At 44.2% G+C, this 26,778-nt stretch overlaps 1 protein-coding gene across 1 annotated transcript in view; it reads right to left on the bottom strand.

Annotated features, from left to right (window-relative positions):
* The window catches only part of LOC139373007 (filamin A-interacting protein 1-like), a 90,660-nt gene extending 78,207 nt beyond the window's left edge, over positions 1 to 12,453 (bottom strand). The window contains exon 1 of the mRNA XM_071112955.1: positions 12,123 to 12,453. The gene's annotated coding sequence lies outside the window, so the exon portion shown is untranslated. The remainder of the gene's footprint in view (positions 1 to 12,122) is intronic.
* Positions 12,454 to 26,778: the final 14,325 nt, after the last annotated feature.

Here is a 26,778-nt window from a genome sequence, read left to right as displayed (position 1 = left end):
TACCATACACCCTGCATACCATACACCCTGCATCCCATATACCCTGCATCCATCCTACTGCTGGCATGCCTCTGAAGCTAAGCAGGGTTGGTCCTAGTCGGTCCCTGAATGGGAGACCAGGTGGTGTTGGAGGGGCAGTAGGAGGCACACTTTCCTCTGGTCTAAAAGAATATCCTCGTGCCCCAGAGCAGTGATTGGGGACATTGCCCTATATAGGGTGCTGTCTTTCGGATGGGATGTTAAATGGGTGTCCTGTCTCTCTGTGGTTACTGAAGATCCCATGACACTTATTGTAAGAGTAGGGGTGGTAACCCTGGTGTCCTGGCTAAATTCCCAAACTGAGCCTCATACCATCATGACTATCTAATCATCCCCAGCTTCCAATTGGCTCATTCATCCTGCCTCCTTTCCCTTGTAACTATTCCCCAGGTCATTGCTGTAAATGAGAATGTGTTCTCAGTCAACATAACTGGTAAAATAAAGGTTTAAAAAAACACAGAACACATTGATGCTAGGAATGTAGACCAGTTATGTTATCAGGCAATCTTCACAGTTGAAAGGCTCATATGTGAAGAGGCCAACTAGGTTAAATTGCAAAGGTCACTTCCTTCTCAGTAAACACCAGGCGTATACAAAATACCCACAAGGGATTATAAAATATCACTGGATTCATTCTGCTCAGTAGGAGTCATGAAAGCCCCAAAAAAGAGAAATGGCTCCACAGAACTGTGAACCATCTCTATGCTTCGTCCTTAACATGTCCCACAGTTTATAGTCTGTTGAGCAAGACGCGGCTATGGCTATTAGCCATGCTGCTAATTCGGCCCTGCTAGCTGTTGGAGTGGGGGTAGCCTAGCCTGTGATGGCTGCTGCAGTGGGGCTAGCCTAGCCTGTGCTAGATGTTGGAGTGGGGCTAGCTGTTGCAGTGCTCGTGTTGCCGTTATTAAGCCTCTGTGCTTGCTGCTTTGCGTGATGTATTGTTGTCTCTACCTTCTTTCCCTTTGTGCTACTGTCTGTGCCCTATAATGTTTGTACCATATTTTGTGCTGCTACCATGTTGTGTTGCTACCGTGTTGTTGTCATGTTGTGTTGCTGCCTTGCTATGTTCTGTCTTAGGTCTCTCTTTATGTAGTGTTGTGTTGTCTCGTCCTGATGTGTGTTCTGTCCTATATTTATATGTAAATATATCTATATCTCTATATATGTATATGTATATATATCTATATCTATATATCTATATATATGTGTTTATTTATATACACTGTATATATATTTTTTTAAATCCCAGCCCCCGTCCCCGCAGGAGGCCTTTTGATAGGCAGTCATTGTAAATAAGATTTTGTTCTTAACTGACTTGCATAGTTAAATAAAGGTGTGTTTATGTGCCCAGACTTGAGGTGGGATGATCTCTCTGTAATCCACGCTTGCCCAACGGCCCGCTGCCTGCTATAATTAGGGCCACTCGATCCGCCCCACTACGGGGGGGGGGGTTAAATATATATATATAATATATTTAAATATATTGGGAAAATGTATTTATCATATATATAAATAAATAAAATATATGTACATTATTTGTAAATTGCATGTGTAAAATACACACCTCAGAGAATATTCTACCCCGATGATAATGTCGAGTCTCATTGACCTCTGGTACCTTAGCATTAGGTTTCCAAAGTTGCGTTTTCACTGATTGAAGTGGATTTAACAAGTGACATCAATAACCGACCATAGCTTTCACTTGGATTCACCTGGTCATGGAAAAAGCAGGTGTTATTAATGTTTTGTATACTCAGTCGATGTAGAAGTATATGAAAATGGCCAATTTTGTAATATGTCCATATATTTTTGTACATATATTTAAATATGTACATATCAGGTTTAAACATATATTTCGATATCTGTAATTTACATATATGTAAATACATGTAAATACATGTACATATACCAGCCTGACACTGTGATTGTAATCTTTTCTGTTTAATCCATGTGGTGTATTTAATCAAACTAAATGGTTCGCCACACAGTGAAAACATGCATAGTTGATTTATAACCAGTTTAGCTCACTGTTGCTCACGACAACAGACCCTCAAGGGTAGTTGTCTGTTTGTCTGTCTGTCTGTCAGACTGAAATCTCATGTATCTAAGAATTTGGACAGCTACAATATCAGTTCAATAAGCTTTGAACTCTTTACTAAGAATAACACATATTGTTATTTGCTAGCGCAGCAGGCTGAGGTAACCAATTAGGCCATTGACCAGCTGTCGAGGTCACAATTTATGTCCCCCTTGATGGTGATTAGTTAAGCATTAAGCATCTCCTCATTGATTGACTGGCTGGGAAAGAGGGAATTGATTGGCTATTTAAAACCACTCACTTGTATTGACCGTAATGTATTGACTAACACTGGCTGGAGTCTCCTGTTTGGAGATTTGAACCTTTACGCTAACAAATCTAAGATGGAAAACACCAGGGCCCGGTTTCCCAAAAGTATCGAAGGAGCATCCTTAAATCTCCGAGCTGTTTCCCAAAAACATCGTTATTAAAGTTGCACTTGAAAACGCTCTTAATCTAACGACCTCCTTAGACCACTAGTAGAAAAGCTAAGTCAAATCAAATCAAATGTATTGATAAAGCCCTTCTTACATCAGCTGATATCTCAAAGTGCTGTACAGAAACCCAGCCTAAAACCCCAAACAGCAAGCAATGCAGGTGTAGAAGCACGGTGGCTAGGAAAAACTCCCTAGAAAGGTCCAAACCTAGGAAGAAACCTAGAGAGGAACCAGGCTATGAGGGGTGGCCTGTCCTCTTCTGGCTGTGCCGGGTGGAGATTTTAACAGAACATAGCCAAGATGTTCCAATGTTCATAGATGACCAGCAGGGTTAAATAATAATAAGCACAGTGGTTGTCGAGGGTGCAACAGGTCATCCATCACCTCAGGAGTAAATGTCAGTTGGCTTTTCATAGCCGATCATTCAGAGTATCTCTACCGCTCCTGCTGTCTCTAGAGAAAACAGCAGGTCTGGGACAGGTAGCACGTCCGGTGAACAGTACGTCTCCCAAGTCACTTTATACACAGAATATCTCCGCTAAACATAGAATCCCATGTTTTATCTGTCTCTCTGTGACTGCTGATAACTTCACAACAAAGTTGACTACAAATACAAAGTTGCCTACGGTAGGCTATAGGCCTATGTAAATCATATTGCAATACATTTAACGTTCAATCAATTTAGTTCTATTTTGATACTTGTATGCTACTGTCTATAATTTGTCTCAATATATTTCATGATGTGTAACAACATGTGCGCAATGATGTGCCAAATCTTGATTTAGTGCATTATTAAAGAGTAAGCATTATAATAAGATGCCTAATAATTGCAGCGATAGGTGCAGCGATAGGTGATAATATCTTTCTATTAGCTGTCAGTACTGTGGAATAATTAGAATGTTAAGGTAAGATTTGAATAGAGAAAGCTGATCCGAGAGCAGCGTTGCCTTTCGATCCTATCAGTATCAACCCAGGCCTCAATGACGCACTTAGCGAACGTTCTCTCTGCGTGGTGTTTTGGGAAACCTATTTAACATCTTCAGCCGTTGTAGGAAAGATGCATCGTTAAAACGCTCGTAAGCCTAAATGCCAACACTTTTGGGAAACCGGGCCCAGGTTAATTATTCCTGGCAATGATTAGCTAGTGAAGCATGGCTGTAGATCTAAGTGATCTGTTGTGGTATTGATATAGCTGTGGACCCAAGGAAGAGTAGATGCTGCTTCTGCAAAGGCTAATGAGGATCCAAATAAACAAAACAGCTACCAACAGCGAGCCCCTAACTACCAAAACTACCTAGCAGGTCATTTGGAACACATTCAGGTAGACATGTCATAAAAAGAACTGACAAGATTCCTTACTCTACATGTAATAGAGCCATGTCTGTTCTACTAAATATATTTCTATCTGAGTGTTCCACACCACTGTGCCCTACTTCCTTTACTGGTATCCTGAGGGAAAGCCGATGTGGAGAAAAGCTGCAGTCTAAGAGAGATTGGACCATAGCTTAAGCCAGGCCTGTTATAAGGTCTAACTGGACTATATGGCAGACAGAAGGTGTACTGTACCCTCCTCACACCTCATGGGTAGCTCAGTACTGGGCCCCATGCCAGCCTGACACTGCACCATGCTGTATCCTGGAGGCCAGAGCTCATATCCAGTGCTGTGTGTGTAACATGCCTCAGTCAATCAGTAGCCTTAAATAAGAAGGGAACAGTTGAGGGGAACATGTTCTAGGGGGAGAAAATAGCCTGATAATTGCTCCTGACATTTGATGAGTTCCAGAGTGGCACAAGGTGTGGCTGTGACAAGATACGCTCTCTGTCATTTTTAGTATGACCGTCCCTAGCGACGTGATGTCATAGACGGGACAACAACAAGGGCCACTGCAACCAGTGGGGCCGTTTTTAACCAATTGGAACTCAATGACCTTTTATTCTTTCACTAGCTCACATTTAGCAGGGAACCCAGTACTTGTGCCGTCTTATCCAATCCTTCGACCTCATGGCTTGGTTTTTGCTCTGACAACTGTGGGACCTTATATAGACAGGTGTCTGCCTTTACAAACCATGTCAAATCAATTGAATTTACCCCATGTGGACTCCAATCAAGTTGTAGAAACATCTCAAGGATGATCAATGGAAACAGGATGCACCTGAGCTCAGTTTTGAATCTTATAGCAAAGGGTCTGAATACTTATGTAAATAACATATTTCTGTGTTTTTATTTTTTTATAAATTAGCAAAAATGTCTAAAAATCTATTTTTGCTTTGTCATTATGGGGTATTGTGTGTAGATTGATGAAGGGGGGAAAAACAATTTCATCAATTTTAGAATAAGGCTGTAATGTAACAAAATGTAGAAAAAGTGAAGGGGTCTGAATAGTTTCTGAATGCCCTGTATATGTTCAATCCAGAAATGGTTCATCCAATCAGCCTAAAACCTAATCCCTTCTTTATTCACTAGCTCACCAGCAATATGTCTCACACCAGGCTTAGTCTGGACCTCAGGCTGAGCAGGTCCAGCCTTCTCTGACAAGTTTAGAAGCTGGGGATTCACTCTGTAACACCCCAGCTATAGGATTCCACAGGAACGGCACTTTCAGACATTAAAATGAGGCCTTTTCATCTGCTGCTGAGTGTCTAATGCAGCACGGACGCTCATCCATCACTCCAGGCCTAATGTACTGTGTATAGACGCAGCGAGTGGCCAATGCTCCCCGCCTGCTCTGTGGCTTTAGGAGTCTGAGCAGAATACAATCAGACCAACCATTTAATGTGTATATTTGTTTACTTAAGCCCGATCACTACCACTACACCTACATACACCTGTCTCATCCTGAAATCTGTACACTCTTAGAAAAAAGGGTTCCAAAAGGGTTCTTCGGCTGTCCCCTTAGAAGAACCCTTTTTGGTTCCAGGTAAAACCCTATGCGGTTCCATGTAGAACCCTTTCCACAGAAGGTTCTAAATAGAACAGCATAGGGTTTTACCTGGAACCAAACTATAGGCCTATCAAAGGGTTCCCCTATGGGGACAGCCGAATAACCCTTTTAGGTTCTAGATAGCACACTTTTTTCTAAGAGTGTACCTATTTCTACCTGTCTGTGAGAGGAGTCGATCAGCTGTTTTTACAACGCACTACCCAAAGACCATTGTGTGATTTGACTTGATTGTAGGGAAAAAGGAATGTTGAACTGTGTAAATACTGCAGTGCAGACTTGTTTTGACAGAGCTCATGGTCACTCTGGTAGCTAGGCCAGAAGGTCTCAAGAGGGACTAGTAAACAACTCACTTCTCTGCCTCCCTACATATTCTCTAACTGGGGAGAGAAACGTCCCTACAGCTCTGAATTATCCTTCAACCCACAGATTCAACGACTGCAGTGCAGCTTGAAGCTATGCTGTGATTCTAAATGACAAATAGAGGATTAAAAATAAACATGCTGATATTTAGCCACGTACAACATTAGCATTTCTCTTCAGATATATATATATATATATGAGAGCGAGAGCTCTTTTCCCAGAGACTACACCAGTGGCATTCTGTGAGGAAACAGGATACCTGGTCTAAAAAGGAAGCAACCTCGCTGCTCTTTGGGGAGCTACATGTGCTTGGCTCGAGTCCCACTGGCACTGGTCAACCCCGCTACAGCCCCCATCTCAACCCCCTCTCTAGCCACTGTCTCTCTGACCATCCCCCATCTCAACCTCCTCTCTAGCCACTGTCTCTCTGACCATCCCCCATCTCAACCTCCTCTCTAGCCACTGTCTCTCTGACCATCCCCCATCTCAACCCCCTCTATAGCCACTGTCTCTTTGACCATCCCCCATCTCAACCCCCTCTCTAGCCCCCGTCTCTATGACCATCCCCCATCTCAACCCCCTCTCTAGACACTGTCTCTTTGACCATCCCCCATCTAAACCCCCTCTATAGCCACTGTCTCTTTGACCATCCACCATCTCAACCCCCTCTCTAGCCACTGTTTCTCTGACCATCCCCCATCTCAACCCCCTCTCTAGCCACTGTCTCTCTGACCATCCCCCATCTCAACCTCCTCTCTAGCCACTGTCTCTCTGACCATCCCCCATCTCAACCCCCTCTATAGCCACTGTCTCTTTGACCATCCCCCATCTCAACCCCCTCTCTAGCCACTGTCTCTTTGACCATCCCCCATCTCAACCCCCTCTCTAGATACTGTCTCTTTGACCATCCCCCATCTCAACCCCCTCTATAGCCACTGTCTCTTTGACCATCCCCCATCTCAACCCCCTCTCTAGCCACTGTTTCTCTGACCATCCTCCATCTCAACCCTGGCCCCTCTCTAGCCACTGTCTCTCTGACCATCCCCCATCTCAACCCCCTCTCTAGCCACTGTCTCTTTGACCATCCCCCATCTCAACCCCCTCTCTAGCCACTGTCTCTTTGACCATCCCCCATCTCAACCCCCTCTCTAGACACTGTCTCTCTGACCATCCCCATCTCAACCCCCTCTCTAGACAGTGTCTCTTTGACCATCCCCCATCTCAACCCCCTCTCTAGCCACTGTCTCTTTGACCATCCCCCATCTCAACCCTGGCCCCTCTCTAGCCACTGTCTCTTTGACCAGCCCCCATCTCAACCCTGGCACCTCTCTAGCCCCCATCTCTCTGACCAGCCCCCGTCTCAACCCTGGCCCCTCTCTAGCCCCCGTCTCTCTGACCAGCCCCCGTCTCAATCTTGGCCCCTTTCTAGCCCCTGTCTCTCTGACCAGCCCCCATCTCAACCCTGGCCCCTCTCTAGCCCCCATCTCTCTGACCAGCCCCCGTCTCAACCCTGGCCCCTCTCTAGCCCCCATCTCTCTGACCAGCCCCCATCTCAACCCTGGCCCCTCTCTAGCCCCCATCTCTCTGACCAGCCCCTGTCTCAACCCTGGCCCCTCTCTAGCCCCCGTCTCTCTGACCAGCCCCCGTCTCAATCTTGGCCCCTTTCTAGCCCCTGTCTCTCTGACCAGCCCCCTCCATGGCCCCCCTCAGACCACATGATGGACAAACCACAAGACCTGGTCCAGCACTAACACACTGGGTTCAGTGAGTCCAGGGCTTGGTGCTATTGGATTTATTGAAGTACAGTACCAGTCAAAAGTTTGGACACACCTACTCGTTCAAAGATTATTATTATTATTTTTTTAAACTATTTTCTACAATGTAGAATATTAGTGAAGACATCAAAATGATGAAATAACACATGGAATCATGTAGAAAATAGTAAAAATAAAGAAAAACCCTTGAATGAGTAGGTGTATCCAAACTTTTGACTGGTACTGTAGGTGTGGTTGTGGTTGTGCTGGGCTGGAACAAAAGCCTGCATGCACAGTATCAATGTCCACAGCAGTAGGAGGGGCAGCTTGTGGGGTATGTCGGTTTTAATGCAGTCAACACCTGTGTCAACTTTCTGAAGAAACTCCCTGTGTGGCTTTAGTTCATCTGCAATTGGGGCCAAAGAAGTATTACTGCAGAATCCAACTACTGTCATGAGGAGACAGATGAAGTGTTGATGAAGCCTGGCAAACACCCCGGCCAGCCCCCCTTAAACCCTTAGTGAAGGGATTTGGCTGAGGGGAAGAAGGGAGGAGTCTACAGCCGCTGTTGGTATTAGGGGCCACAGCCTCACAGTATGTTAATGAGACAGAATGATGGTGGCAGTAACGTGAAGATCTCACTGCCTGCAGACATGGCTTCATATCTGGCCTCACAGCAGCATCAGCTGTACCTGTTCATGTATTCATTTGATACCTGCACGGATGCGCACACACACACACACACACACACACACACACACACACACACACACACACACACACACACACACACAACTCTGAAGGTAAACAGATCACTAACTCAATTCCCCTCTAGTTCTAGACAGCAGGAGGTGTGACTAATGCTTGTCAGTCTGATGTACTGATTACTGCCCCACTTCCCCCAAACTGTCAATCACACTGAAGGAACCAGACAGCAGAGCATGTTGGTGCCAAACCAAGGTAACAATCTCTACGGTAACCATGGGGTCAACACTGCATCAGTACCCCATCCAATCCATCACTCTGCACAAATGGCCCAATGGAATTTATAAGCCCAAATCCCTGGGCTCTGCTGATTCAGCTGTTCCTTGATCCCTCTCTCCTCACCCCCCTGTCTCCCTTGTTCATTCCACACATACTGTACACTCCTACTGGGACTTCACATGTAACCTGGGCATACACCAGTGGAGGCTGGTGAGGGGAGTGCAGCTCATATTAATGACGGTTTGATACTGTTCCATTACTATGAGCCCGATCTTTGATTTAAAGTTTTACCAGCCACTGTCATACACAGACTGTCAGACCCTCCCTAGGACCTAGCTGTCTCACCACATCTACACACCCTCAGACCCTCCCTAGGCCCTAGCTGTCTCACCACATCCACACACCCTCAGACCCTCCCTAGGCCCTAGCTGTCTCACCACATCCCAGGCTTGCAGTCAGATTACAACGCCTGAGGAGGCAGGCACCACGGACAGGCCACGCCATGCCAGAAATACTTTAAGAAATGAGGAGATGGGAAACTCATTGGCCAATGAATAGAGGAAAGTACTATGCTGCCCCACCCAGCAGACTGTCAACCAATCAGGTTCATGTTGTCATGCAGTTTTTAAGCTAATCGTCAAGCATTCCCTTCTAAAAGGTGGTATGAAGGTATGAGTCGAGAAACCTGCCTATTGTCCTCAAAAGTATGAAATGTCACGATTTCAAAGCTATATGATATTACAGAGAACAAGTTAATTATCTCACATCTCAGAAAATATTTGTAATGTTGTGCTTCTTGTTCACGTAATTCATGCTAATGTTGGATTTTGGAGCTGGTGCCCAACTGACTCCCATTGACTCCTTGAAGGAGGGCACTCCTTATGGGATTGTACCCAGAATGCACCGCACGGTCCATTGACAACATACGGGCAACATACACAATGGTCATTAATATGAATCCAATGATGTTTCCCATCTCTTCATTTCTTTAAGTATTTCAGGTCAGGCCTGGTTGTATGTGTTAGCCTGTCGCTTGGACTCACAAACCACTCTGTTGGGTCTCAGGCCTTTTAAAAGTTCATATGGAGCATTGCTGGGTGTCCTTCTGTCAGGACAAATATTTGTTTACAGCACAGATTAGTGTTGGGTTTAGGTTTAGTGTTGGGCTTATCAGGGGCATGTCTAGAGAAGAGCATGGAGCTTCGGCAGGTTATAGATGAAGGAAGACAGACACAGACCATTCCTGTTTTATGCATGGTTTGATGACCTCTAATGTTCAGACTCAACACTAGAGGGATTGACATAATGTTCTGAACTACAGTTAGCAGGTTAGACGAGGGGAGAGGCAGTCACTGACTAACGCTATAGCTGTTTGTTTCCTGAATGCCTTGGTGACACTAAATGTTCAGACTTTAACACTAGAGGGATTGACATAATGTTCTGAACTACAGTTAGCAGGTTAGACGAGGGGAGAGGCAGTCACTGACTAACGCTATAGCTGTTTGTTTCCTGAATGCCTTGGTGACACTAAATGTTCAGACTTTAACACTAGAGGGATTGACATAAAGATCTGAACTACAGTTAGCAGGTTAGACGAGGGGAGAGGCAGTCACTGACTAACACTATAGCTGTTTGTTTCCTGAATGCCTTGGTGACACTAAATGTTCAGACTTTAACACTAGAGGGATTGACATAAAGATCTGAACTACAGTTAGCAGGTTAGACGAGGGGAGAGGCAGTCACTGACTAACACTATAGCTGTTTGTTTCCTGAATGCCTTGGTGACACTAAATGTTCAGACTTTAACACTAGAGGGATTGACATAAAGATCTGAACTACAGTTAGCAGGTTAGACGAGGGGAGAGGCAGTCACTGACTAACACTATAGCTGTTTGTTTCCTGAATGCCTTGGTGACACTAAATGTTCAGACTTTAACACTAGAGGGATTGACATAAAAGTCTGAACTATAGAAAGTATGTCCACGAGGAGAAAGGTAGGCGTTGACGCTGAATGAGGGATCAACCTAAAAGGTCTGTACTGTCACCGAAGATGATGTGGTCCTTTTCATGTTACACAAACATCCAATGTGCTTTACCACTGTAGGGTTGCCATGCCAAACCCTGGAGCCTCCTGGGAATTGATAACATAAATGTAAACAATGTTGAAGGAGTTCTAATGGTCTTTAGGTTAGGAACCCTGAACGACCGACTCCTCTTGGGTCACATATTGACCATACTGTACCCACTAAATGAGCTACTCTAAACGTGGGAATGATCTGCTCTAGCTTGAGAAATGACGACCAAACACAGAGGGGCTTGCTTTGGGCGCCATGTTTGCGGCAGTCTGATCCACAGCCAGAAGAATCTGGTCGCTGCTAAAATGTATTGATGACGGCCAGGCACCCGCCTCCCTCTCCCTGCTCTGGGACGAAACGTTCAAAACGGATCTGCTAGGTGAAGGCCTGATAACCCCATCTGGCTCGGCCCCTCCATATCCCCCACAGCCCCCTGGTGATATGAGACGCACAGGGCCCTGAGCCTGGACCCGCTGCCCTAGGAAATACCCTGCTGCTGTCACTGTACCACTTCAATGTAGAACATCCATAGGCCAGATTTGTTGATCTTTGTCTTGATGTGTGGTAAGGAAATTGACTAGAAGGTAATCAGAACTTAACGTAACTATTGCCCAGTGGACTAGGTGGTAAATACTTCCTGCACTTCTCAGTTGACAATGGATAAATATGTTCATATTAGCTGCAGTCAGTCACATGGGATTATGTTTGACTAGAAACTGATCTACACTCTTAGAAAAAAGGGTTCCAAAAGGGTTTTCCAGCTGTCCCCATTGGATAACCATTTTTGGTTCCAGGTAGAACCCTTTTGGGTTCCATGTAGAACCATCTGTGGAAAGGGTTCTAGATGGAACCCAAAAGGGTTACACCTGGAACCAAAAGGGTTCTTCAAAGGGTTATTTTGGGTTCCATGTAGAACCATCTGTGGAAAGGGTTCTAGATGGAACCCAAAAGTGTTACACCTGGAACCAAAAGGGTTCTTCATGCTATGTGGACAGCCAAAGAACCCTTTCGGTTCTAGACAGCACCTTTTTTTCAGTACAATATTGTATCCAGATACACAAACACAACATCAATACTCATGCAGATATGCACCCAAAACATCAGTAATGATGCAAAGATGTCAAATCAACAGGAGTCAAAAGGATTGATAGTGGATCTGTAAACCAACTCCCTCAGCTGACCTCACTGAGAATACAACAGTGAGCAGAGTGGTCTATGTGGTCACGACATGTTCCCTTCATGCAGTCTACCTGCCCTGTCTGATTAGCCACAACACCGTCACAGCAACACCCACTCAACACCAGCATGTCTCCATACACTGCAGAATGCACATGATAAACTGAATGAAATACTGTAGACAAAGAGGGTTGTCATGGGTACAGAGAGAGAAGTCCATGTAGTTCGACCTCCCTCTCTGGGTTTAGCTGCAGCGTGTAGCTGACAACCAGTCTTACCTCAGAGAGCGGTGAGTCAAAGCTGTAGTCCAGACCGCTGCTTGCTGCTACTGCTGCATTGTCACTGTGTTGCTCTGTAGCCCCCTGCCAGCAGAGGAAATGTTATCCAGTGTGTAGTGTTTCCACGTCTTTCTTCCCTGATCGAGCTCTTTTTCTCCTCTCCTGTGTCCTCAGCTTACAGTCTGTACAATCCAGTTAGAGCGATGGGGGAGGAGGAGGGGGGTGAATCACTATCCCGCCAATGCTGACGGAGAGAGGGAGCGTGCCTGGGAGAGAGAGAGACAGAAAGAGGGGGAATGAGACGCTGCTGTGATAGAGGACTGGATAGAAGGACAGTGTGGTGCAGTGGAGAGAAATTACTAGGGAGGGAGAGAAGGAGAGAGAGAGAGAGAGGGAGGGAAGGAGAGAGAGAGGGAGGGAGAGAAGGAGAGAGAGAGAGAGAGGGAGGGAGGGGGTAAAGGGACAGATAGGACCTGGCATGCAGATATCTGCCTCGCTGCTAAATTTAACCTACCCCTAATGACACACACACACACACACACACACACACACACACACACACACACACACACACACACACACACACACACACACACACACACACACACACACACACACACACACACACACACACACACACACTTGGCCAGATGGTCCTGTCAGGGAACTGATCCCTAAGGAGTCTGGGACTGTCCCCGTGGAGATAGAGAGAGAGGAAGGAAAGAGGAAGAAGAGAGGGGGGGGAGGGGGGTGTAACTTGTTTCAAGTGCCCAGGGGAGGTTAGTCAGTTTGGGATTGGTTGATTGTTGTTTTATGAAGAGAGGGACAGTTCCCAAGTTGAAAGAGATTGGCCAGTAAGACCCTAATAGCATCTACCATACACATCCTCTAGTTCTATATGTCATTCTATGGAATCTACCTTCATCAGGACAGCTTTGGAAAGCTGATCCCTACATGTAGTCAGGAACTTAGTTTTACTGAGGACACTGATACCCACATCACCCACAGCTTAAACAATAGGTGACACAAGGTGACAGAGTAAAATGCATTGTAGGTTTAATTTGACTCAGGTGGTCTATTCTGGATGAAAGAATCAAAGAATCACTGAATTTCACAGCATGTTTTTCCCCTTTAAAACCCAGCATTATATTCCAGAAGTATACTGTTCTTCGCTTGGACCTTCACTGAGGCATGCTCTCCTGTGGGACTGTTTTCTATCCGACCACGGCAACCACGGGACTACATCTCAGACTCCTTTCAATGTGTCCTTGGCTCCGTGCGGGTCTGTGTTTTCCATCAGTGAGCAGTGTGGTGTGTGTGTGGGTGGGAAGGCTTTTCCTCTGGCCTTCTCCTGAGTAGCAGTGGTGTCAATGTTTCAGTGTCTGGAAGTGTGTCTGGACTGACACAAACTGCGTGTGTGGTGAGGTAAAGGCACATTCGAGGCTTCCATTGTGTCAGTCCCCAGCTGTCATCGGAACTTCTCCTTGACACATACACATACATCTTGCCAGAAACAGACTAAAAGGTGGGCCTCACAGTGCCTGCTAGGGGAGGTAGAAAATATCCCCTTATAGATTTAGATCTCAATGGGCTCCCATCAACTCTGACCTTATCTACAATGTGCTGGGGGTTGTCATGGAGACGCGGCGTGGCCTGTACTATCAGATCCACCTGTTGTCCTACTCAGGAGAACAATAACGCAGGACAGCATGACAATACACACTCAGTCCCCACTGTAAAATAAACTGTTGGAATACAGGAAAATAGATTATATAGCCAGGCTAACTTTTTCCAGAGAGTTGAGAGGAGTCTCTTTGTAGTGTGTGCAGTTCAAAAACACATTGAGTTGCCAACTACACACATCATTCATCAACTCACCATGAACTCTGAGGGACGTTCCTGTGTAGCCTGACTCCCAACTCTGTTTGTGCTGTCTTGTGCAACTTTGGCGTGACGTTGACATAGCGGTTGTCAAGACAGCACAAACAGACGAGGGACTCAGGCTAGTTCCTGTGCCCTCAGATATAACTAGTTCATCGTTGGCCTTGCGGCCAGTCACTGTGGCATGATGGATGTGATCTGCCTCCTGGGGAGGCTGTGCTGAATGCCTGCGCTGATGTTTTTAATTGACAGCTATGTCAGCCATTTTGAGAGTGACGTACTATCATTATATCTCAGCTAGGTTTATTTACGATACTTATCCTAGCAATTTAACATCCTCTCTAATTGACAACGTGAAGTAAGGAAGTTCATATAGCCATCAGTTACTTTCAGGAAGAAATCAGTAAGAAATAGTCAACTGGAGAAAAATGGCTTAACTTCTATAAAAGGGAGCCGGATAGAATATTGACATTGAAGCATCTCAGACCTGGGACGATAAACTGAAAATGATCGACACCGGCCAAACTGACCACTTATTGTGGACATTTTGCTGATATCGTTCATTATGATAAATAACCCATAGGGCCGTACTAGAGAAATGTGTAGTTTGAAATTAAATAAGTTTGCTAATATGATTGATTGTTGAGGCTTAACTTAACCCTGCCCACAAATCACAAGCATCACAAAATGAACCTCACTGACAGCTCCCAGCGTGGTCCAGCTGAATGTGCAGGGCTAGAAGTTTCCACCTGCTCATCATCTTTCATGGTCACCCGGCCCGCCGGGAGCCTTGCAGGAGGGGGAAGGCTATTCCCATCACACCTTGCAGGAGGGGGAAGGCTATTCCCGTCACACCTTACAGGAGGGGGAAGGCTATTCCCGTCACACCTTGCAGAAGGGGGAAGGCTATTCCCATCACACCTTGCAGGAGGGGGAAGGCTATTCCCATCACACCTTGCAGGAGGGGGAAGGCTATTCCCATCACACCTTGCAGGAGGTGGAAGGCTATTCCCATCACACCTTGCAGGAGGGGGAAGGCTATTCCCATCACACCTTGCAGGAGGGGGAAGGCTATTCCCGCCACACCTTGCAGGAGGGGGAAGGCTATTCCCGTCACATCCCTGATCTGTGCCGTGATCCATCCCACTGAGTATATGTATATATACTGTAACACCTCCACCTGGAGAGAAAGGGAGAGAGAAAGAGGGAGAGAGAGGGAGGGAGGAAGGAGTGAGGGGGAGAGAGAGAGGGAGGAGGGAGCGAGGGGGAGAGAGAGAGGGAGAGAGTGGAAGGGAGGAGGGAGCGAGGGGGAGAGAGAGAGGGAGGAGGGAGCGAGGGGGAGAGAGAGAGGGAGAGAGAGGAAGGGAGGAGGGAGCGAGGGGGAGAGAGAGAGGGAGAGAGAGAGGGAGAGCGGGAGAGGATTCCAGAAATAGACTCCAATACCAAAGACTGGTAACCAGAGAGGGGCCTGCTCCTCAAGCGTACCATGGGTCAGTCCGGATAGAGCATACTTATGATGAAAGCTGAAGGATGTATGGGTCATTCAACCCCACACAGGTCTAGACCACTGACCTTTATACTAGGGTACTCTGGGTAATGAGGCACAACATCTAGCTCCTATCCCCTATAGGCTAGATCTTTAAGGACTCATCCTCTCTCCATCTCTCCCATTTTGTTGTCCATCACTTAATGGCTGCTGAGCTTCACAATGCTATGCCTTTGACCTCCGCCAAAGTTAAGTGCTTTTCATTGTACCTGCCAGACATGACGTTGCCTAGTGCTCCATCCCAAAATGACTCAAACAGTACACACACACACACGCACACCTACACGCAGACACACACACACACACACACACACACACACACACACACACACACACACACAAACACACACACACACACACACACACACACACACACACACACACACACACACAATAACAAATGGGCCATTATCGCTAATAAAAGGCTCTCTGGTGCAAAGATGCTTCCCAGAAAGACCCTTCACAGCTGCTCTCTCCAGCCAGTGTTAGCTGTGGTAAAATAACCCTATGGAGACTACCTTTTTACCCTACTGTCTATTCCCAATGTGATGTCTGTTTAATGCACTTTTTAGGACATCACTTTCAATTATTTTTAAATTGTTTCTTTTTTTCACCTTTATTTAACCAGGTAGGCTAGTTGAGAACAAGTTCTCATTTACAATTGTGACCTGGCCAAGATAAAGCAAAGCAGTTCGACACATACAACAGCACAGAGTTACACATGGAGTAAAACAAACATACAGTCAATAATACAGTATAAACAAGTCTATATACGATGTGAGCAAATGAGGTGAGATAAGGGAGGTAAAGGCAAAAAAAGGCCATGGTGGCAAAGTAAATACAATATAGCAAGTAAAACACTGGAATGGTAGATTTGCAGTGGAAGAATGTGCAAAGTAGAAATGAAAATAATGGGGTGCAAAAGAGCAAAATAAATAAATAAAATAAATACAGTAGGGAAAGAGGTAGTTGTTTGGGCTAAATTATAGGTGGGCTATGTACAGGTGCAGTAATCTGTGAGCTGCTCTGACAGTTGGTGCTTAAAGCTAGTGAGGGAGATAAGTGTTTCCAGTTTCAGAGATTTTTGTAGTTTGTTCCAGTCATTGGCAGCAGAGAACTGGAAGGAGAGGCGGCCAAAGAAATAATTGGTTTTGGGGGTGACCAGAGAGATATACCTGCTGGAGCGCGTGCTACAGGTGGGTGATGCTATGGTGACCAGCGAGCTGAGATAAGGGGGGACTTTACCTAGCAGGGTCTTGTAGATGACATGGAGCCAGTGGGTTTGGCGATGAGTATGAAGCGAGGGCCAGCCAACGAGAGCGTACAGGTCGCAATGGTGGGTAGTATATGGGGCTTTGGTGACAAAACGGATTGCACTGTGATAGACTTCATCCAATTTGTTGAGTAGGGTATTGGAGGCTATTTTGTAAATGACATCGCCGAAGTCGAGGATTGGTAGGATGGTCAGTTTTACAAGGGTATGTTTGGCAGCATGAGAGAAGGATGCTTTGTTGCGAAATAGGAAGCCAATTCTAGATTTAACTTTGGATTGGAGATGTTTGATGTGGGTCTGGAAGGAGAGTTTACAGTCTAACCAGACACCTAGGTAATTGTAGTTGTCCGCGTATTCTAAGTCAGAGCCGTCCAGAGTAGTGATGTTGGACAGGCGGGCAGGTGCAGGCAGCGATCGGTTGAAGAGCATGCATTTAGTTTTACTTGTATTTAAGAGCAATTGGAGGCCACGGAAGGAGAGTTGTATGGCATTGAAGCCTGGAGGGTTGTTAACACAGTGTCCAAAGAAGGGCCAGAAGTATACAGGATGGTGTCGTCTGTGTAGAGGTGGATCAGAGACTCACCAGCAGCAAGAGTGACATCATTGATGTATACAGAGAAGAGAGTCGGTCCAAGAATTGAACCCTGTGGCACCCCCATAGAGACTGCCAGAGGTCCGGACAGCAGACCCTCCGATTTTACACACTGAACTCTATCAGAGAAGTAGTTGGTGATCCAGGCGAGGCAATCATTTGAGAACCTAAGGCTGTTGAGTCTGCCGATGATGATGTGGTGATTGACAGAGTCGAAAGCCTTGGCCAGATCAATGAATACGGCTGCACAGTAATGTTTCTTATCGATGGCGGTTAAGATATAGTTTAGGACCTTGAGCGGACCAATCTGGTTTCAAGGACCTTGAGGTGCACCCATGACCAGCTCTGAAACCAGATTGCATAGCAGAGAAGGTATGGTGAGATTCGAAATGGTCGGTAATCTGTTTGTTGAATTGGCTTTCGAAGACCTTAGAAAGGCAGGATAGGTCTGTAGCAGTTTGGGTCAAGAGTGTCCCCCCCTTTGAAGAGACTTTGACTGCCTGGGTCTCAAAAGCATTGCTGATAGTGGAATCAGCCACTGTGTGCTATTGACAGAATGAGCTATAGATGCTTGGTGAGGAAAAAATAAAAAACACATTGACAGTTTATTTGTTAAGCTATTGATCATCCTGCAAACATGCAATACCATCTGGAATTTCCAACTTCCCAACTAGTGCTAAAATGTATATTTTGTTTCTTTGCCTATATATATATATTTCTGCTTCACAGAATTTTTGAAACACAAACTTCTCAGTGTCTAGAGGAAGAACTAAAGGACTTTAGAGGGAGAACTAAGGGGCTTGTTCCCAGGGGGAGAACTACAGGGCTTGTTCCCAGGGGTAGAACTAATGGGCTAGTTCCCAGGGGGAGAACTACAGGGCTTGTTCCCAGGGGAAGAACTACAGGGCTTGTTCCCAGGGGGAGAACTACAGGGCTTGTTCCCAGGTGTAGAACTAATGGGCTAGTTCCCAGGGGGAGAACTACATAGCTTGTTCCCAGGGGGAGAACTACAGGACTTGTTCCCAGGGGGAGAACTACAGGGCTTGTTCCCAGGTGTAGAACTAATGGGCTAGTTCCCAGGGGGAGAACTACATAGCTTGTTCCCAGGGGGAGAACTACAGGACTTGTTCCCAGGGGGAGAACTACAGGGCTTGTTCCCAGGTGTAGAACTAATGGGCTAGTTCCCAGGGGGAGAACTACAGGGCTTGTTCCCATGGGGAGAACTAAGGGGCTTGTTCCCAGGGGAAGAACTAAGGGGCTTGCTCCCAGGGGAAGAACTAAGGGGCTTGTTCCCAGGGAAGAACTAAGGGGCTTGTTCCCAGGGAAGAACTAAGGGGCTTGTTCCCAGGGGAATAACTAAGGGGCTTGTTCCCAGGGGAATAACTAAGGGGCTTGTTCCCAGGGGAAGAACTAAGGGGCTTGTTCCCAGGGGAATAACTAAGGTGCTTGCTCCCAGGGGAAGAGTAGATGGGTGTAAAGCCATGTGACTCTCCTTCTCCTCCCTTGGCCCTAACCTCCTGGGAAGCAAGTGTTGTAAAGCTCAGATTTACACCCCCGTTCTCTTCCTCAGTGTGATAGACCCGGTCGGACAGTTTAAAAACAGAAGTATTTATGACTCAGCATTCACTCTCATCTTCCATTCCTGGAGCTCTCTTGAGCATGTGCCTCAGCCTCTGCCTGGCCGGACGGACGACAAGAAGAGCAGGTTTAAACTTAGCTGTCAGTTCTGCTTGGCTATACAGAGCTTTCGGAAAGTATTCAGACCACTTGACTTTGTCCACATTTTGTTACGTTACAGCCTTATTCTAAAATTGATTAAATTAAATACATTTGTCATCAATCTACACCAAATACCCCATAATGACAAAGTGAAAAGAGGTTTTTAGACATTTTTGCATATGTATTACTTATTTACATAGGTATTAAGACCCTTTTCTATGAGACTTGAAATTGATCTCAGATGCATCCTGTTTCTATGGATCATCCTTGACTGTGGTTTGTCATTATGGGAAATTGTGTGTAGATGGATGAGCGAAAAAAAAAACAATTTAATCAATTTTAGAATAACACTGTAACATAACAAAATGTGGAAAAAGTGGTCTGAATACTTCCCAAATGCACTGTATATGTTCCCTTACAGCTTGTGTTTCGGTGGAAACACGCGGTGTGTGTGTTATAGTATGAAATGCATAGTATGAAATGTACTTTTATTTAGAATTGTATATAAAGGTCTCCTCAAAGTGTTTGATATTGCTGCTTCAGGTCATAAGCAGATTGTGGCTGTCTGCTACTGATGGTGTCTGAGCACTAAGTCCAGGTACACATCACTGTCCCATTGTTGTGGCACAGGGCTCTGATGTGGACAAGGAGGAGAGGGCAGATCTGGCTTCAAAGGACAACTCCTGTAGAAACTGTTGACACTGCGTTATGCTATTTTGATACCTGAGCAGACTAGGTGAAAAATATGTTGATGTTGTTGAGCAAGGCACTTACCTCTAATTTGCTCCAGGGGCGCCATACTACTATGGCTGACCCTGTAAAACAACACATATCACTGTCTGCACCTATCCGGTGTTTGTGACAATAAAACATTGTTTGTTTGATTTCTTTCACTCCCTGAGCACTAGTTGATGACGTGGACGTGAAATGTGGCACCTCGATAACGACAGTACTGATGATTCCTCAATGCAGGTGCAACCTCTTGTCTCCCTCTACTGGTCATACACTACTAGTACATGTTCTCATGATGCGGTACAGAGCTCAATTCAGCCTCTGCCCCGCTATTGCGTCTCAGACCACATTTTCGGATCAAGCATAAATTGGCTCTTAGCCACGGCCTCGCGAGCGTTACAGGTGCGCGCCAACAGGTGATTTTGATTCGATTGTCACAAAACGCCTAGTTTAGGTTTCAACACAACAAGAAAAATGGATCTCTCAAAGATTTCCGTTGCAAACAGGAGAAACAGAAATGCAACCAAAGGGGAAAAAGCTACTCACAAGTCAAATGTTTCACCGGCGATCAGTAGACTCTTTCAAGACCCTTCAAATCATATTCCATTGGGACGACAACTTCAGAGGACGCCGCCAACGTCAGAGTTGAAAATAACTTGGCCTTTGAGCTTTGAAACACAAGCGGTAGGCCGAATCCCTTTCACCACACTTCTGCCGTTCTTTGTGAGGCATTGGAAAACCTCTCTGGTCTTTGTGGTAGATTCTGTATTTGAAATTAACTTCTCGACTGGGGGACATTACAGATAAAGTAATTGTATGGGTGGGGTACAGAGATTAGGTAGTCATTGAAAAGTAATGTTAAACACTATTATTGCACTGAGTCCATGCAATTTATGTGACTTAAGCACATTTTTACTCATGAACTTATCTAGGCTTGCCATAACAAAGCAGTTGAATACTTATTGACTAAAGGAATCAGCTTTTAATTAATTTGTGAAAATTCCTAAAAACATCATGATTCCACTTTGACATTATAGGGTATTGTGTGTAAGCCAGGGACAAAATTGCGGCTGTAACAACTAAATGTAGGAAAAGTCTAGGGGTGAATACTTTCTGAAGGCACTAAAACCCCAGTGCGCCTAGACAGGGCACCTATTGGTAAACGGGTTAAACATGTAAAAAGTAGATGTTGAATATCCCTTTGAGCATGGTGAAGGTATTAATTACACTTTGGATGGTGCGTCAATACACCCAGTCACTACAAAGGTACAGGCGTCCTTCCTAACTCCGTTGCCGGAGAGGAAGGAAACTGCTCAAGGTTTTCACCATGAGCTCAAAGGCTACTTTTAAAACAGTTTGAGTTGAATGGCTGTGATAGGAGAACTGAGGATGGATCAACAACATTGTAATTACTCCAATAGTAACCAAGGTGAAAAGAACAGAATACAACAAGTGACTAAAGTAATACTGCAAAATATGTGGCAAAGCAATTTAACTTTTTGTCCTCAATACAAAGTGTTATGTTTGGGTCCAATCCAATAAAAAAACATGAGCTGGCGCACACCCAGAAAAAATGATTTAGTTTAAAGGCGCTGACTTAGGGAGAATAAACTGTAAGCTATAAAAACAGTCACACACTGTTTATAACCTCCCAGTAATTTGTAGGTAAAAAAAAAACACAAACGTTTCGGCATCACTGTGCCTTCTTCAGGGTGGGGCAAATCCAATACAACACATTACTGAATACCACTCTCCATATTTTTTCAAGCATAGTGGTGGCTACATCATGTTATGGGTATGCTTGTAATTGTTAAGGACTGGGGAGTTTTTCCGGATTAAAAAAAAATGGAACGCAGGTAAGTACAGGCAAAATCCTATTGGAAAACCTGGTTGTCTGCTTTCCACCAGACACTGGGAGATGAATTCATCTTTCAGCGGGACTGTAACCTAAAACACAATGCCAAATCGACACTGGAGTTGCTTACCAAGAAAAGTGAATGTTCCTGAGTGCCTGAGTTAGTTTTGACTTAAATCTGCTTGAAAATCTATAGAAAGACCTGAAAATGGTTGTCTAGCAATGATCAACAACCCATTTCACAGAGCTTGAAGAATTTTGAAGAGGAATGGGCAAATGTAGAACAATCCAGGAGTGGAAAGCTCATCCAGAAATACTCACAGGTGTAATTGATGAAGGTGATTCTAATGTTTCGACTCTGGGTTTTAATACTTATCTAATCAAGATATATAAGTGTTTTTATTTGTTGTACATTTTTTACAAATGTTATAATTTTTCTTCCCCTTTGAGTATTTTGTGTCTGGTTGACAAATGTCAATTAAATACATTTTAATCCAAATTTTATCACAACAAACTGTAAAATCAAGGGGTGTGAATAATTTATGAAGGCACTGTAGTTTGTAGGCTAACTTAAGCCAATTATTGTGGAGGGTAGGCCTAGCCAACAAATGAATTTCTATCCGTTACCATTTTGTCTTTCCATCCAGATTGAAACCACCCCTGAGCCCTTGTCTCCCGCGTTAAATATGACCATGGACCTTTACACAATCGAGCCTGCAGAAACTGAAACATGCCGACGGTCTCGCATCACTTCAAGCACACGTGGGTGTTTCCTATATCGTTCACAATCCTATAGCTGTATATTTGCACCAATATGTGGTTTGATATGTCTGAGGTGACAAACATAAACACACACGGGTGTCGTGCACCCCCAAAATCTTAGGGGCCACAAAGTACGTGAGAATTGGAGGGTGGTCTGGAGGGGGGCTAGGCCCCATCTGCAAGTTGGAGAATTTAGCCTGAAATGGCTTTTTCCTGCAATTTAGAGCCATAATCATTATGCTTAATTCTATGTGGAAAAATGTATATTTTTCTGCATATGTAACCATACTAGAGGTCGACCGATTAATCGGAATGGGCGATTAATTATGGCCGATTTCAAGTTTTCATAACAATCGGAAATCTATTTTTGAGCGCCGATTTGCCAATTAAAAAATATATATATATATTTTGTTTTTTTTATACCTTTATTTAACTAGGCAAGTCAGTTAAGAACACATTCTTATTTTCAATGACGGCCTAGGAACGGTGGGTTAACTGCCTTGTTCAGGGGCAGAACAACAGATTTTCACCTTGTCAGCTCGGGGGATCCAATCTTGCAACCTTACAGTTAACTAGTCCAACGCAATAACGACCTGCCTCTCTCTCGATGCACTCCACAAGGAGACTGCCTGTTACGCGAATGCAGTAAGCCAAGGTAAGTTGCTAGCTAGCATTAAACTTATCTTCTAAGAAACAATCAATCATAATCACTAGTTAACTGCACATGGTTGATGATATTACTAGATATTATCTAGCGTGTCCTGCATTGCATATAATCTGATTGAGCATACAAGTATCTGACTGAGCGGTGGTAGGCAGAAGAAGGCGCGTAAACATTCATTCAAACAGCACATGCATGCGTTTTGCCAGCAGCTCTTCGTTGTGCGTCAAGCATTGCACTGTTTATGACTTCAAGCCTATCAACTCCCGAGATGAGGCTGGTGTAACCGAAGTGAAATGGCTAGCTAGTTAGCTTGCGCCAATAGCGTTGCAAACGTCACTCACTCTGAGCCTTCTAGTAGTTGTTCCCCTTGCTCTGCATGGGTAACGCTGCTTCCTGGAAATCGAAATGGCTTCAGTTTTAAGTCTTTTGTAAGGAACATTTGTATGAACAATATTTTGCAGTTTACAGACAACGGCTGTTGTCGTTGTGTTGCTGGTTCGAGCCCAGGGAGGAGCGAGGAGAGGGACGGAAGCTATACTGTTACACTGGCAATACTAAAGTACCTATAAGAACATCCAATAGTCAAAGGTTAATGAAATACAAATGGTATAGAGGGAAATAGTCCTATAATTCCTATAATAACTACAACCTAAAACTTCTTACCTGGGAATATTGAAGACTCATGTTAAAAGGAACCACCAGCTTTCATGTGTTCTCATGTTCTGAGCAAGGAACTGAAACGTTAGCTTTCTTACATGGCACATATTGCACTTTTACTTTCTTCTCCAACACTTTGTTTTTGCATTATTTAAACCAAATTGAACATGTTTCATTATTTGCTTGAGGCTAAATAGATTTTATTGATGTATTATATTAAGTTAAAATAAGTGTTCATTCAGTATTGCTGTAATTGTCATTATTACAAATGAATAAATAAAAATCGGCCGATTAATTGGTATCGGCTCTTTTGGTCCTACAATAATTGGCGTTGAAAAATCATAATCGGTCGACCTCTAAACCATACCTCTTGAGCTGTCTGTATCCTCTTGACTTTTGGTTCTTTTTTTGCTAATATCTGGGTAAAATATTGAAAGGAATTGACTCTTATTCAGTTCATTTAGTAATTGCTTGTTTTCCTAAAGTCTTCCAAGCTTGCCAGCAGGCATGCCAAATATTTCTGTAGTTGTTACATGTTCTGAATACAACGTGTTTAGACTTCTGTGAAATGCTAAGATGGTTAAACAAGCTAGCTACTCTAACTTGATTTAGTAGCCTGAAATGGCTTCTTGGTAGCTAGTTATGAGGTTGGGAGATTGAGAACATTTCTGGCCTAGCTAAAACCAACTTCATAAAATTGCTAGGTGGCTAGTAGTATTTCAGAGAAACGACAACTATATATATATAGTTGAAGTTTACATACACTTATGTTGAAGTCATTAAAACTCGTTTTTCAACCACTCCACACATTTATTGTTAACAAACTATAGTTTTAGCAAGTCGATTAGGACATCTACTTTGTGCATGACACACAACTTCTCCAACAATTGTTTACAGACAGATTATTAAACTTATAATTCACTGTATCACAATTCCAGTGGGTCAGAAGTTTACATCCACAAAGTTGACTGTGCCTTTAAAGAGCTTGGAAAATTCCAGAAAATGTCATGGCTTTAGAAGCTTCTGTTAGGCTAATTGACATAATTTGAGTTAAATGGAGGTGTACCTGTGGATGTATTTCAAGGCCTACCTTCAAACTCAGTCTCCCTTTGCTTGACATCATGGGAAAATCAAAATAAATCAGCCAAGACCTCAGAAAAGCAATTTCCAAATGCCTGAAGGTACCACGTTCATCTGTACAAACAATAGTATGCAACTATTAACACCATTTGACCACGCAGCCGTCATACTGCTCAGGAAGGAGACGTGTTCTGTCTCCTAGAGATGAATGTTCTTTGGTGCGAGAAGTGCAAATCAATCCCAGAACAACAGCAAAGGACCTAGTGAAGATGCTGGAGGAAACGGGTACAAAAGTATCTATATCCACAGTGAAACGAGTCCTATAATCGACATATTCTGAAAGGCCGCTCAGCAAGGAAGAAGCCACTGCTCCAAAACCACCATAAAAAAGCCAGACTACGGTTTGCAACTGCATATGGTGACAAAGATTGTACTTTTTGGAGAAATGTCCTCTGGTCTGATGAAACAAAAAATAGAACCGTTTGGCCATAATGTCCAGTCGTTATGTTTGGAGGAAAAAGGGGGAGGCTTGCAAGGCAAAGAACACCATCCCAACCATGAAGCACGGGGGTGGCAGCATCATGTTGTGGGGATGCTTTGCTTCAGGAGGGACTGGTGCACTTCACAAAATAGATGATTAGAAATTTGTGGGCAGAACTGAAAAAGTGTGTGCCAGCAAGGAGGCCTACAAACCTGACTCAAATCTGACCAGCTCTGTCAGGAGGAATGTGCCAAAATTCTCCCAACTTATTGTGGAAGGCTACCCAAAACGTTTGACCCAAGTGAAACAATTTAAAGGCAATGCTACCAAATACTAATTGAGTGTATGTAAACTTCTGACCCACTGGGAATGTGATGAAATAAATAAAAGCTGAAATAAATCCTTCTCTCTGCTATTATTCTGACATATCACATTCTTAAAATAAAGTGGTGATCCTAACTGACCTAAGACGGGGAATTTTTACTATGATTAAATGTCAGGAATTGTGAAAAACTGAGTTTAAATGTATTTGGCTAAGGTGTATGTAAACTTCCAACTTCAACTATATATATTAATTAACAGGACAGATCTGAGGGGGCACGTGCACCTGTGTCCTCTGAACACACATTTTCATTGAATATCCAATTCTTATCTATTTTAATATAGTCATGTCACATGATACTACTGTAGGTCTATAAATCTCAATGTTTAATGCTTTGGTTTATGATGGTGCAGAAGCTTGTAATGAAAATGTATGCATGTATGTATCAATGTACATGTTCAGTCTGTTCAGGCAGTGTGCTGGAAGAGGACCCCTACTCATTGATAAGAGGCATGCAGGGCTATGAGGTTACCCCAGCAGACCTTGTATTCCTGAAGAGAGCCAGGCAGGAGAGGCAAATCAACGCCTTACAGGTGAAATCCATATATCTGATGGTGAAAACACCCACTTGATTATTTTAATGACTGATGCTCATGGTACCTCAAATTGAAATTACGCATCCATTTTGTGCTGCTTTGATCACACGTGTTCTTTATTCGCGCAGATAGCAAAATGTTCCGTTTGCGTTTTCTCCAGTTTGGTTCAGTTTGCAACTAACAATGTTTTGCAATGATAACGAATGTTTCTATTGGACAAATTCAGGTAGGTTTGGTTCCATTTGGTTCCTAGTGAATACACCCCATTAGGGCCTTCTTGATACAGTTGAATGATGTTATGTTCAAGGCTGTCATGGTGTTTCCTATGCAGAGAGAGCTGGATGAGTTACTGAGGCAGCGGAGGAACCAGATGCTGGCCAGGGATCTGTCCTTGGCCTCCAGAGAGAAGATCCAAACTGACCTTGATGAGGTGAGGCCACGTGTTACTGTACAGTACTGTAGCTACTAGGGATGTGACAAATGTACAATTGTTCTT

This window comes from Oncorhynchus clarkii, chromosome 18 (genome assembly GCF_045791955.1).
Source record: "Oncorhynchus clarkii lewisi isolate Uvic-CL-2024 chromosome 18, UVic_Ocla_1.0, whole genome shotgun sequence".
Taxonomy (NCBI): domain Eukaryota; kingdom Metazoa; phylum Chordata; class Actinopteri; order Salmoniformes; family Salmonidae; genus Oncorhynchus; species Oncorhynchus clarkii.
The sequence above is the reverse complement of the archived record's forward strand: the minus strand, read 5'-3'. Positions and strand labels throughout refer to the sequence as shown.